This window comes from Syngnathus leptorhynchus, chromosome 8 (genome assembly GCF_054491065.1).
Source record: "Syngnathus leptorhynchus isolate UIUO chromosome 8, UIUO_Slep, whole genome shotgun sequence".
Classification (NCBI taxonomy): domain Eukaryota; kingdom Metazoa; phylum Chordata; class Actinopteri; order Syngnathiformes; family Syngnathidae; genus Syngnathus; species Syngnathus leptorhynchus.
Window position 1 is genome coordinate 9,189,502 of NC_141202.1, and position 12,494 is coordinate 9,201,995.

Consider the following 12,494-nt stretch of genomic DNA (forward strand, 5'->3'; position numbering starts at 1 on the left):
AAAAAAAAAAAAAAAAAAATTGACAAAGTTAAGGACTTTTCTTATCCTTAACTCTTAGATAGAGTGGGTTATGCTGTAGACAGTTATAGCACTGTAAAGAAGTCAACATTTCAGAAACTTCACTCCCTTGCCCACCATATACTGGACACTTGTGCCACATCTGACTTCTTAACTGAATTATTTTATTTGGATTATGGCCATCTTGCGCAAGCAGCACTCCACTTTGGTAAACAGCTGTTACAAGCAGGAGTTACATGGTTTGGCTATCTTCACAGAGGGGTCGAGTAGTTTACATGTTTACTGGCTAATTACTTTCTAATGACATACTGCTTTGTTGTGGTGGTGGACAGGAGAGAAGTGCAGCTGACAATATGGGGCTGGTTAGCTTTTGCGTGCGTGCATCCATATGCATGAGTAGCGAGGACTGTCTTCTCTTACGCGTGATGATGTGAGAATAATCAACTGTGGTCTGAAGGCATAAGAGGGGCACAGTTTGTATCCGATTCTGTTAGAGCTTTGTAAAAAAAAAATGCACTGAGTCACTTCATGCAAGACAGACATCAAGGGTTCTATTTTCATAGACAGTGCAGCTGCACTGGAACGTAAAAACTAGCGCATCTCAAACGACAGTTTGAGAATTTGGTTCATCTCGCTTCACCATGCTCGGCGTTCTGCAGTGCATTTCCTTATACATTAGCTCGAAACGTGATATTTCAGAGACAGACATTTGTCGAAATCTTACACCTGCCGGAAACCTGTCCAAGATTGGTGGCATGTAAATCTAATGTGATTTTGGGGAATTTTATCGGGGTGTATGCTTGTGTGGTGGATGTGTGGTAGGCGTTAAGCTCAGAGGATGTTAATGTTGCAACGGTCGGCATGTGAAGCCCTTAAGATTTTTTTTGTGATTAGCGGCTATATAAATAGATTTGACTGGACTTCTCATCGTATTTCATTTATAGATATGACAACAGTGCATTAAATCATCTAAATCATTGTAGAAATCAATTCAATGAATGGATCATCATCATTGACATTTTTAAGACAGTAAGGGCAACGATATGGAAGCTTCAGTCGTAAGGGGCAGTGACACGCACGGACACTATCGATTGGAGTGGAAGGTAGTCTTCAAGTTTTTGACAGGGCTAACGCACCAAGATGCCAACATGTGCCGTAAAACATTATTTTCCAAAGCCTGTCTTTGCTTTTCGTGCTAGTGATGGTTCAGGAGACGGATTGAAATGACTTTCATTGGCATCAGTGTTTCAAAGGTTCTGCCAGTTGTCAGCCAGTGAAACGGGAGTCCATCAGTGACGGACGGACAGACCTCAAAATCTTCATAGTTAAACAATGTTGTGCATTGTGTTGGAACATCTTGCTAAAAAATAGAACAAGTTCCAGTCAGTATGTATTGCTTGAATTTCACACTATTTGAAATGACACTCTCACAAAAACATACTGTGTCTGCACACACCTTATGCAGCTTCAATTCAAATATTTATTATGGCAGCTCTTTACATATATTCATCCAAAATCACAGTACTTTTCCTGAGAGAGAATTAGCTTTGCACATCAGTGTTTTCATTTTATTTGATGTGATCCATTTCGACTTTTTGGGAACCTACTGCCTCATGGCATTCATCCTAAGAGTCTATTCACACATGGCACATATGAGAAAAAAAAGATAGAAAAAAAAAAACTGTCCTAAGGGCTGTGCTAAGAACATAACCACAATTCGTTTGCTTGTACAATGACCAGATAGTGCCAGCCATTAGGGAGCAGTTTTGCTGTAATTAAATGCTAGTGATGTCAAATGACAGCTCCAGGCACCTGTTTGATGTCTGGATGCAATTTATCTGTTTATCACAAGTGTTAAGGGAGATGTGCATGTGTGGTTAAAGACATCTGTTTGCATTGCTAATTACTATGACTAGTCTTGAATGAAGTACTTAGAAGTGATAGTACAGAAGGTCCCCAAGTTATGAACTCAATGGGTTCCGAGAGGCTGTAAATGAATTGCTCGTCGGTCGAGACACATAAAAGTTCAATATTTAATAGCCAATTGTGGTCATAAAAAAAACAAATGTGAGATGCAGAATAAAGGAAAAGGCAGGAAGTGTGTAACAAGATACTTGACAACTTTTCACTTGCCGAAAACAGGAAGTCAACCGTAAGTATGCCACACTCTACTCAACCATTAATTGGGGGAATTATGTCAACTAGCACCACAATACATAGTACGTACTGTACTGTAACTTACCTTTAGAGTAAAGTCAATGTGCATATATTGACAGAGGAGGATAGATTGGTGCAGAATATTCCTAATTTTCTGTGTATTTCTCTCAGAGCGCCTCAGGTCAGGTAAGGCTGTTGAGGTGTCGTTGTTGGGGAGATAGGTGCTGAGAAAGTCATTGCAGAAGATTTGGTGGCCTGAGTTGTCTTATTTCTCCTTCTAATTTAGAATTTATGTGTTTTATGGTCATCGGTCAGCGTTTGTAATCATGAATGTTTGGATGAAGTTGGATGTTCATAACTCAAGCACCTCCTGTACAAGTAACTTGACGTTAAATAATTAATAAATTAAATATACATACATAAATACATCAAGATGTCCCCCAGTGGTGACCTGCTTCGTAAATTACTCGATCAAGCAACAGAAGCCCAGTAAGGAGAAGAAGCCAGATGTGCTGTCATTGAAAGACAAGCTCTTGCATGGCACGTACCATTGCCTAATTGACCAAGTGGCTATCATTGGGAAAACATCACAAGAAAACACATCAGTGGCTGGAAAAGACAACACTGAAAGACAACATGGAGGCACTCATCATGGCAGTACAATAACAGGCCCTAAAAACAAGGCCAGTAGAAGCTGGAGTCAACCACAACAGACAGAGACGGTGCAGCATAGTACAGGCGAGGCAAAGAAGGCAAGGCAAACATCATGCTGCATAACCATCCATCCATCTTCTATATCGCTTGTCCCCACGGGCATCACGGGCACCATTAGACATTAGTACCATCTCTGCTTTTCGTAAGATTACTAAGGCTCTAATGTTAAGTTTTTTGTTTGTTTTGTAGTTTTGGTAGCAGGCACCGTGTGTGAAACTGAGACCAGACTTTCTCCATGTGTCCCCTGTGGTGCGCTCCACTTTTGACCCTTGGTGATCGCCTCAGATCTCCCTCCTGGCCTTGTTTGGGAGAGTCGGGGTGTTAGGTTGTATCTTGTTAAAAGGTTAATGAGGTAGTGGCTTGTAGAAGCCATCATGTTAGACCTTGCTGACATCTGTGTTTTAGTAAATGATGGCTGTTGCTAAAAAGAATGTGTCGTGAAGGCATTGTGTATTTAGTGTTGTTTTGATTTTTATGAAGCCTTCAACACTTTGCACTTGCATTATTTTTTCATCAAAAACTGAATATGCCAAATTTATTTCAACTCAACTCGACCAAGGACCCAAGTGCTATACAAGGATTGAGAAAAAAGTCCAACATAAAATAAAACAATTTAACACAAACAGGTTAAAACAAAGAAGTTAAATATAATAAAAAGAGTAAAACATTAAATTGGATGTGGAGTCTTATGCTGAGGTGAAAGCCAAATCATGATAATGGGTTTTAAAAAGTGTTTTAAATATAGATATGAGATAAAAACAAAACACGTTAAAACACAAGTACTTTCAATCAATTTTATAATTAAAAATAAAACTATGAAATAATTGATTTCTGGTTTTCTAACCATGGAAACATCTTGAAATGCAGTAACAACATAATTCAATTGTGATCATTAACAAACTTAACTGTATCATGAAATGTTTTGGTGTACACAAGCATTGACTATTGTTTATGATGCAGCTTCAATTATTCAGATACTTTTGTATAAAATTATTTTTGTAGAAAGATTTTTCTTCGTTTCCATTGATATATATATATATATATATATATAAAATGCATTTTTATTCAAAGGATTTGGCTGCTTCTGCTGGCACTGTCCATCAGTGCAAAACAATAAAACTCTTTCAAGATACTTATATGGATTTATTTTTTTTTAGTCACTGTGTGATTTTGTGAGTCACCAGGTCCGAAGACATATATCTCTCTCATCTGGAGCTTACAATTTTTGGCATGTAGGAAAGATCTACATCCAACACATTTTGGATTTCAGATGTGATAGTTGGAGGTGGGGCTACGTTTTGTCAGTCTAATAACAAATGGTACACATCGTGCGATCAGCACTTTGGGTGAGAAAGACAGCAAGGCTACGTAAAGTGCAAATATTCAAAGCATCCCCATCAGTTTAAGATCCTCTCCTGAGATGTTTTTATTGTCCGACATTGAAGCACATCCTCTTAAAAGACACATATAGCTGTGTAAATGAGGGACTAAGAGCATGTTGAGCTACAGTTGTGAAAATTAGGTGTGAGTTTTATGTGTTGTGAATTACCAACATGTGGCCCAATCAGAGCCACTCCACCCACCTATTTCTTCTCTCTTCTGTGAAGGGAAACACATTTCTCTCACAGCTTGAGCAGATTGGCGCGTACTGGATGTAATTAAATATTTAACTTCCTCTTCTTCCTTTTGCATCCTTTTTTTTTTTTAACCAGAACCATTCATTAGTTACCGATATTATGGTCTGGACAGGACGAGCAATTGGTTTGTGAAAGCCATGACAAATAACTCTCTTGTGTTTCCTTTGGTTTTTGCCACGGCTTTCAAGGATTGCATGAATGAAACATCCTATTTTTTGGAAGCATCTAAACAGTCATTTTGCATACTGTGCATGGAAGGTACCGTTGTGCATAATCATGACAAGTAGGCATAGGCAAAATAGACCTTGAGGACCAATTATCTTTTTTGCTGGTACAAATCTTTCTGAAATGCCAGAAACAAACATTATCATGCCATATCATCTGCTTATTTCAGCAATTGAATTTTGGAGCTTTTTCAGGTTTGGTATGCAGTGTTGCATAGGGTGGGCAGATGCTGTATGATCGATTGCCACACATTTTAGTGTTAAATCAAATAAAACATCTGTTGTTCGATTGCTGGCTTCAGAAAAATGAAAAAAAAAAATTCTGTTTCTCAGAAATATGTTTGTTTGCCTTTTCCACTAACACATCAGACAAATTACTTTAAAACTTATAATTTTAGCACATTTTTGATGTGACAACAAGTATAACTACTTTGCCCAAAACGCAAAACCGTCTTTTGATTGCAGTCTGTACCACCTTTACACCCGTTACTAACAGTGTGAGCAATTGGTTATTGTGTAAAAATAAATTTTAACATCCCCTTTGTAGGATATTGGGATATTACTAAACCAGGCCTTTAATCTTTGCTGTGCTAGATAAATGAAGTCCCACATTAAATTTAATTTCCTGACCAATCTGTAAACTGTGTTTTGCAAACACCTACTACACAGCTGAACTAATAATTTCCAAATGTAGCTTTCATGAGCTTTGGACTTGCCTAAAGGTGTTTTGGACACATTTCCACATTGAGTCATAATATAAAATTTCATACAGTAATAACTTGGGTTTGAAATGTATCATCTTTATTGACCAAAATGTGTTTTTTGTATTGACTCGATAGCTGATTTAGAGGTCTTTTGGGGTTTCGACTGGGGCAAATCACAGTAACATCTGTTTTCTTTTCTATAAGAAAGATTGAATAAAGATGTATGGGCAAGAGAAAGGAAGAGTTGGCAAGGAGTAAACCACATGTTTGCGCCTTACCCAGAGAGAGACAGTCTGCCATCGTAAGTCATTAGATAACTCCTACTGTGCTTCAATTCTTCAGTGTCATAAAATGCTCCTACACCTGCTCTGTCCAAACACAATATATGTAGTGGACATCCCGATTGCACGGATGAAAAGCACATGCCGACTGATGGCATGTGCTTCTTGACAGGAAGCTGTCGTAAAACAAAAGATGAATGAATAAGAAGTCATTTTGGGACTAATGGCATTTACAGGTTATTTGGCTTTAAACTGAAGTTACAAATTGCACTATAGTTGCCTGTGATAAAACACAAACGACCGAAAGAGACCCTCCATTGAGACATTTCGGAAATACACTTTGCTTGACGAGAACATTTTCCTCCTGAGTTAGAGTAATTTTTTAAATATTTTCATGTGATTCACTTTTGTAGACCCTAGTTTCTTTTCTTTTTTGGATGGCATTGGTCAAGACTAACTGCATAATATATATATGATTAACAATATATGATTAGGTCAGCAAGGTCATGTTTTTTAATTTTCCCCTCACATCAGCAGGCCTATATGTGGTTTGACTTCAGACATTGAGTTATAAATTATAAGACATCATTACGCTAAAATAATGCCAATAAACTAACCTCAGGTCTTCACTTTTAATTGACCAAAGTATGCGAATGGGCAGATGTGGATAAATGTCTACAAAGTGCAGAACATATTTTCAGTGACAACGACTCAGAAATGCAGTCAAAGTATGTCTGACAGTTGTAATCTGAGGCAAGATATACCGGTGAACATTACAAAACATTTTTTTTTTTTTTGTGGAATCTACATTTTAGCTCTCATGCAAGGAGCACTTATGTCAGCTGAGTGAACCACTATACTCCCATAGGTCATGTATAGCCACCCAAATTTTTACACCTGCATGTGATTGGTAACAACTTGATGAATAAAACTGACCAACTTCCCTTGAGCTTCTGTTATAATACGCTCTATAAATTGTAATTCAGCCCACATTTTGCAGTTGTGTGCCTGTGCCGGCTGTTCTTTCTCAAACCTCACCCACTGAATAACAAGACTCTGTTGGCCTGAGTAATATTTCTCACACCAAACGTGTTTTCTCAGTTTATTCCTGCTAAATTAGTATGAGCAGCAGAGCAATCTGAAATTATAAACACGTGCTTACAATATGAACAGTTAAAAGTAAACAGGGAGAAAAGCCTTAGAGAACCTGACTGTTTCCAGCTGGAAAAGGGTCCAACATATTTTCTGCTAAATTGGAAGAGAAATTGGCCTTCATCACACATGCTTCCTACAACTGCTTTTTCACCACCATTTTTTTTTAACATAAGTGTGGCTGCTGTCAATTAAATAATTTTTCTCCATCTTTTCGCAGGTTTGCATGTTGTTAATTTTTTGGTTTGGTCCATCTTCAGTGGCAGGGCAATAATGCCAGTGAATTTATACCATTTTTTTATGGTTAACAAAGAGAGTTGGACAAACAATAATTGACTCCTACTAATTGACAATACTTGTTTATAGTTTGATTGTGGGTGTAATGTTTTTCACAAACAGCATACATTTTTAAATTGCTACTGCTGTTATCCAAAACCTGAAGTGTGGTCATTCCACCTGATGCTTAAGAGAATGTTTGAGTTTTATTTTGCGTGATTCAAGCAAAAAGCTAGAATATAAGAATTGTCCATAGGTGTGAATAGTTGTTTCTCTGTTTATGCCCTGCAATTGGCTGGCGACAAGTTCAGGGTGCTTCTCGGCCAAGAACCGTTGGGATAGGCTCTGGCAACGCCCACGCATGACACTAGCGAGGAGAATGAATGAATGATTGGTGAAGCAAGTATTTTATACCTCTGTGAAATTTTGAAAGCACAAGACAAAACCACTTACAGATTTCACATGAGAACATAGAGAACATATGGAAACCCTGCAAAAACGATTATGTATGTACTAAGTCATTTTTATTGAAATTGTGATCCTGCTTTGTCAGATTTTTAAACGGTCATAATTTAAAACTTGACTTCCAAGATATGGAGACAATATCTTAAATACATTATTTACATTTTTTTAATCTTAATGATTTAAAGCTGCACTATTCTACATTTAGGGGCGCTCTGTAGTCTTGATGGCAATAAATTCAAGGAAGAAATGGAAGAAAGGAAATAAATAATGCTCAATACCATGGTTTCAGGTTGAGGCAAGTTGGAATACATCCATTGTAAAGCTAGCCATACATTGAGAAATGTGTCTGAAACGGACAAAACTGTCCGATCGCAATTAAATAAATGAATTAACAACCGACTGTCACACACCTACTGACGAACCCAAACTCACTGCAACAACTCACTTTTCAATACATTGTTTGAGCAGCCCTTGGCAGTACAACTATCGAAACACCTCTTCCGTTCTTTCAACCAATTAATTTTATCAATGTGCAGTGGGTGTAAAAAATGGTTGAATAGAACAACTGCTGTTGTAGTGCCGCAAAGCCCGCTTGCGATTCGACATGTGCAATCACAGCCAAACTAGTCACACACTGTTGGCAATTGATGGAAACTATTCACAGACTCACAAACACTGCACAATGCAACTAAAGAGTTAAGTTGCTTTTGATTGCTCAGTGTGTGAGTGGCTCAAGTGAGTCCATGGATAAAAGTAGGTAAGCGGAAAGAACAAATTCATATAGAATTTTGGCAGTCCTTAGTTGAATCCTGCTTCCTAGTATGGTAAGGATTTTGGGTTCAGCACGTTTTCACTGCATACGTAATTGCCCTTTAGTGGCATTCGGAGCAAACTTGGAACCCATCTATTGCTCATAGAGTGCAGTGGTTCAAACATGCCATTATGATTCATTTGTGGGGCCAACAATGATGCATGAATGAAATACCAGATTTTCAAACTAACGACTTAAGCCTAACCTCAATAAATAAATGGAACGTTTTTATAAATCTCAAAAATAACAATTTTAAAGCTGACTGAAACTCGTGTTAGTAGTTGACCATAATGTAAATATACCTGTCATAAAATTGAGGGGGGAATATATGAAGGCTTGAGGGTTTTACCACTTACAACGGGAATGTCTGTGTTGACATACAATCATTATCCTGCACACTCTAAAAAAGCAAAATGAAAATAAATACAGTGATACCTTAACTCATTTGAGTTATATGCAAGCTTCAATTCTGCCACTGATCGAGTGTATTTAGGAATTGAATCGAACCACAGATTCATGTATTTATTTATTTGTATTTACTTACGTATTCACTTAATGATCTTCTATGTCGTTTTACCAGGATTGCAAGATAATTCCATTTGGATTTGCTTTCCCAAGCTCTTGTCATTGGTTAGAAATAACTGACTTTGAAAGGCCAGTTTTCACATCAATATTACAGAACATTCAATAAGTAAATTAGCTTTACTGCGATTGGGTCTGTGATCTCCTTAATTTGATTTGGAAAACAGGTTTTCTCTGATTGATTAGTTCCCGATATGTGGGTGTCTTGTGGCCACCATCTCGTCATTTTGTTGGCTTCGTCAGAATTCAGCGGGCCAGAATTGTGCTGTGTTTGGCACATTTCAAGGAGTATGGCTTTGTCTACGTAAGCTTTCACACACGCTGGAAATACATTTTCAGGTTTTAAGTCACACAGCCACACATATTGTGCACACACATTGGTCAGTCCCCTCAGCAAGGTTGCACAGCGTCACCATGGAGGCGAAGTTTACAAGAAAATCGGTACAAATGAAAACAAGTCGATTATAATGGCCCACTGGTCATTCTACCCCAGGTGGAAAAATATTTCACGAGGGGAAAGGCCATTGGCAAAATTTTAGGAAGCCTCAGTGCACCCATTGTCGTGGGATGTCACAATTTGTCACAAAAAAAAGAAACATTTTACCACCTCCGTAGTCACGCCCAAAGAGCTCACAGCCAGCAGCAAGCACAGTGTCAAATCTGAATATGATCAATCCAGTGATCACAAATGAAGGAATTCTAACTGTTTCACTTCTTTCGGAGCACAAATAAGACTAAAAATGCTCACATGCTTTTTTTTTTTTTTTTTTAAAACATACCGTACACATTGAATAGGTTTTTCTTTGTAAATCCCAAATCAAACATAATTTCTGTGTAGCACACCACATTAATTCTTTAATCTAGCTGTCACAATAGATTGCATCTTAGAAACGTTTTTGATGTGGTTCCTGCAGACCAGTGGCCTTATACAAGTCATTTTGCCTTGCAGGCCTGTCACACGGAGTAAGAAATCCTCACTAGGGGTTCTTCACTGATGTTTGCATGGACCCTGTCTTTCATAAATACAACGCTTTAGGCTTAGAATGTTAGAAGTGGGAAATCTGGACTTGTTTTGCTTCACATCATATGTATTCTGTGGCTGAAACCAAAAACGATCCACTTTATCGAAAGCAAGGAGTGGCTCTTCAAATGGCGTGTGTGCCTCTATCCAGTTTTGAACATATTCAAAATGGTAAACCTCAAATACATAATCTCACAAAAACACTTCGTTTACCAATATTCTAGAGAGCCCAAATACTTATGTTCAAACATGACTGACACAGAAAAAACAAAAATAAAACAGACAAAAATGATATATGGAAGACACAGTGAAGCATGCATCAAAAATGCAAAAGACATTTGAAAAGATGAACTTCAATGTGTGGACTGTACCAGAGGAAACAATAAAATACCACTTCCAATAGTCAGAACATGTCCCCAGTACACTATACATTTAAGGATCTATTCCTGGAATTTAGTCAGTCATGCTAAATGCATCAACATCTCCTTGCTTTAGTTTCTCATCTCCCATCTCATCTTTGTTACAACTCATAAATGTTTATAAATTCTTCCAAACGTTTCAGTTTACTATTTAACTTCAATTTCAGTTTGGTATTTCCATCTCAAACATCAGATTTACAAGTGGTTTATATTTTACCTGCTGGTGGATTTGTGCGCACGGGCTGCTATTGTACGCAGGGACAGTGCAGCTCCAGACACTGTGAAACACGGCCTGCTTTCTGACATACTTGTGGCCTGAACCTCAAAACCTTTCCACTGAAAAATACAAGCAAATGTCCCAAGATCAGCATTAGAGGTTGTCTCCACTCTATTCAGCCATTCATTTATTTATTTTTTTTGCCTCAGTTACATGCTCAATCCAGGACTTGGGATCTGCACCACGGTATCAAAGAGATTGTACTGGACATTTTGAATTATTAGAGCAGTGCAAAGATATTTAATATTTTCTCAAAATAAATACTGAAATGGATTCATCTAGTAAAGTTATATTTTATTGATATTATTGTCCTTGCCAGTGTCCAAGTCAGTGATCTAAAATAACTATATTTTCAAATTTTCTTTTTTTATTATTTAAATGTTATTGATAGTCCACAGTCAATAGCCAACTCAAAAAAAGACAGAGAATTAGCTTTCCAGCCACAAAGTTCATTACTTTTGCCAAGATGTCTTTCCTTTTCTCTCAGTGTCGTATTTTTTTAGCATGCAGTAATGCAAATCCAATGTTATTCTTGCAGAATTTAACAGAAAGAAATATGTCCAAGTGTAAGACAGCAGGAGAAAATGCAATAAAAGCAGCTGAAAAGATTTACTGGCCACAACATTATAATACACCTGCACAAGATGATGAAATCCAATAAATGGGCCATAAAATAGATGAGTTCTGAGTCTTGGCATTTTTTAGGTTTGATTTAACAGTTTCATAACGCTGTCATTGATGAAGATCTCCACATCATGACTTTGACATCATCATTAAATTGCAGCTATTTAAAGTTAACTAAACGGCCATTGAACAAGAACATATTTTATATATGAACATATTTTTTATTTTTATATTAACAAGTAGCTCCAACTGCTACCTGGCTACCTGAATTCTCCTTAATTCATGTGACGGACCACACTTCCTTCATTCACTTTGTATGAATTATAAGCACACACACACACATACACACACATACACACTCACACTAACCTTGGATATGAAACCTAACGTTTTGAACAGATGACAAACAACTTTTTTTGCACTGAATTGGGCTTGATTAATCTCTGAAGTTCAAAATCAGGTGACCAAATTCAACTTTGCTTTCCCAGTCCTCATCCCTGAAGACCACTTTAGGGCCACTTAATGAGTTCAATCTGCTTTACATCTATGTATATTGGCAATAAGCATACCCTCAAATGACTCTTCTAGCACACACAGTTAAAAATATCTTTTAAATATTGCAACCATGGCAGCATCAATTGACTGGCTTTCACATGATTATAAACGAATGCTTGTACTGAGCCATCTTAGCTCTTGCATTGTTTTGAGTGAATCTGTCCAGAGAAAAGATTATAAACCAATGCTTGTACTGCGCCGTCTTAGCGCTCGCATTCTTCTGGGTGAATCATTTCAGTGAAATCTAATATCCATGGCCAATGAAGTAGGCATGCTCTGCTCTGTCTTTCAAGGTTTGTTAATTTTTTATTATTTTTTTTTTTTGTTCATTCGTAGTGTTTTATTAAGTATTGTCATAGGGTGCTGCGTTGTATCTGCACAGTTGCGTTGTCACTGCTTGGGATATTTAAGACTTGGCGAGGATGAACTGACATTTCCCATATTTGAAGAGACTGGACTTTTTTCCGGTGAATGCAATGCATTACACAGATCACACATTCTGGAAAATGGCTGTCTATATTGAACTATTTGTCTTCCACAAGTAACTTGAGCTGAGACAAGTCACTGGATTTTGGGG